The sequence below is a fragment of the Callospermophilus lateralis genome, chromosome 2 (assembly GCF_048772815.1).
Source record: "Callospermophilus lateralis isolate mCalLat2 chromosome 2, mCalLat2.hap1, whole genome shotgun sequence".
Lineage (NCBI taxonomy): Eukaryota > Metazoa > Chordata > Mammalia > Rodentia > Sciuridae > Callospermophilus > Callospermophilus lateralis.
In genome coordinates this window covers 186,459,355-186,462,149 of record NC_135306.1, presented here as the reverse complement: position 1 = coordinate 186,462,149, position 2,795 = coordinate 186,459,355, and the positions used below count along the sequence as shown (strand labels likewise).

Here is a 2,795-nt window from a genome sequence, read left to right as displayed (position 1 = left end):
AAGACATACAATTCCTGTTGGAAACATTAAATTGGAATAGGCAGGTGAACTGGGTTTTGTTTTGACATTTTATCTTGTCAGATAAGTTGACTACACTGTCGTACATGGAACTGACACTTTAAATATGCCTATAAAAACAGTGAAGAAAGGGAAGATTATGGGCACACAGGAAAAATCAACAACAAAACGTAAAGGCCAAAATAGCTGTGTGGTCCCTGTGAATGGTAAAATCATGGCATAATTTTTTTTCATTTAATATTTTATAAAAGACATGAGAACTCAGAAAAACCCATTGAAGATAACTGGTAGTACTCTACTAAAATGAGAGAAATTCCTTTAAAAGCCTATGTTCCACCAATAATATTTTACTATTTCTGTTGTCCTAACCTCATGTCTTATTGTGTATTCCCTCTGCTGCTGGGGTTTGAATGCATGGTTTCTGCACTTTCAAAATAAGATTCAGTATAGTCAAGGAAAGGGACAGGGCCACAGGAGGACGGGGTGAGCAGGCAGAGAGAATGGAAGAGAAAGGACAAACACTGGGGAATGATATTGGCCAGATTATATAGTTGCATTTTTTGCATGTACAAATATATAACCACAAATCCCATCATTATGTAAATCTTCAATGCTCAAATAAAAAATATGGGGAAATTAGCAAAAAAAAAAATATATATATATATCTTGGAACCCAAGATCAATGTGATAGTATTGTTTGTCTTTTATGAGATGATTGATTTATGAAAGCAGGGTCTTATGAATGGATTTGAAAAATTATGGGCTGGTGGGAACCCTCTAGGTCATTTTTTTACCCTTCCACTTTTGCCATGCGAGTGTGCAGCAATAAGGTGCCATCTTGCAAAGAGAGACTGGGCCTTCACTGGATACCACATCTGCTCGTACCTCGATCTTGGACTTTTCTTAGCTTTCATAACCATGAGAAATAAATGCCTCTAATTCATAAATTACTTAGTCTCATGTACTTTTTACATAGGTACTCAAAAGGACTAAGACAGATCTCTTCTCAAATTTACACTCACACATACAAAACCATTATTTTTTTATTCTCTAGCATCTGTAAATTGTTCAATGCAGTATTACATTCTAGACTCCCTTGAGAGACCCTTAAGTGGGTGCATACCACTCTGAAGGCTTGACTGTGAACTTCGACATGGCCTACATTGCCAAGTCTTTCTATGACCTTAGTACCATCACCCTGGATGGCGAGAAGGTAGATTTGAACACCTTCTAAGGCATGGCAGTGGTCATTGAAAATGTGGCCTTGCTCTGAGGCACTACCACCCAGGACTTCACCCGACGTAGTGAGAGCTGCAATGCCACCTTCCCAGGCACATGGGGGTTCTTGGCTTCCCTTGCAACCAATTTGGACATCAGGAGAGCTGTCAAAATGAGGAGATGGGGAACAGTCCTAAGTATGTCCAACTCAGGAGTGGACACCAGCCCACTTTTACTGCTGTCCAAAATGTGAGGTAAATAGGCAGAATGAGCATCCTGTCTTTGCCTACCTGAAGGACACACTCCCCTACCCTTTTGATGACCTGTTTTCCCTCATGACCAATCCCGAGATCATCATGTGGAGTCCAGTGCTCTGCTCAGATGTGTCCTGGAACTTCTAGAGGTTCCTCATAGGGTTGGAGGGAACCTCTTCCAAGGCTACAGCGTATGTTTCCTACCATCAGCATCAAGCGCCTCCTCAAAGTTATCATGTTACATGAGCTGCTGAGCACATGGATCTCCTGTTCCGTTCATTCCCAAGTATTCTTCCACAGGATGCAGTGTGCCCTCAGGAGCCCCTGCTGGACAGAAGCTTTCCCTCCACATCACCCCTTCATTGAAGAAGCCTGCCTCTCCTGTCTGCTTCTTTCCTTCCTCTTTGAGCCCTCTGAAGACCATCTTGGAGCTCTAAGACTGGGCAGCAGGCTGTGGGCCCTCACAGAATAAGGGTATTTTCATAAACCCTTATGGGTGGTGCCTGAAAAGTGTGAAGGGCCCAGAGCCAGCCTGCCGGATGAGGACAATAAAGGTCAGATGTAGAGATGGCAAAAAAAAAAAAAAAAAAAAAAAAAAAAAAAGCAGAATTATATTCTTAGAATATAATTTATTGATGCTAATTTATTTATTCACTCTCATTTTCTAACTTCCAAATGTGCCTTTCTTTTCATGAACTCTTCAGAAAATAGATACCTTAAAATATTAAAATACAGGGGAATATTAATTGCCAATTTAAAAAGCAACTTGTATGTATCAATTTGAGAGTCTGATTATCAAGTTAATGCTTTATTTAACGGTTACTATGCTCACTATAAATCATTAACAAAATATAAAGCATAGCCAGAGAGAAATAAGGCTAGTATTTGAGGAGGAGATTCTTACCTGAAATTTTAAAGCATGGAACCCATGATTTTGAAAGTCAGTAAAATTATTTTAATTATTATATTGAATTAATATAATGTGTTTTAAATAATCATAGGACAATTTAATTCTCATCTCCTACTTGAAATTAATATCTTTTGTTCTTAGCTTAAAAAACCTTTCTGAAAATAGGTAATATGAGACCATATAGTAATCAAAGTGTTCAGAATATGTAATATTCAAAATGTTCAACTTATTTTAATATTAAAATTTCAGGCTGAATGCTGGTGGAGAGCCTCAAGTTATAGACTGGGACATGGACATGGCTGGATTCTCAAACAGACAGTACTCTATTTCTCCCCCAGTTCCATGGGCCTACTGCTGTCTCTGACTCTTCTTTGATGGATCATAGTTAGGAAAAG

At 38.8% G+C, this 2,795-nt stretch overlaps 1 pseudogene; it reads left to right on the top strand.

Moving 5' to 3' along the window:
* Window positions 1-1,171: 1,171 nt before the first annotated feature.
* LOC143389902 (glutathione peroxidase 2 pseudogene) lies at window positions 1,172-1,962 on the top strand (annotated as a pseudogene).
* Window positions 1,963-2,795: the final 833 nt, after the last annotated feature.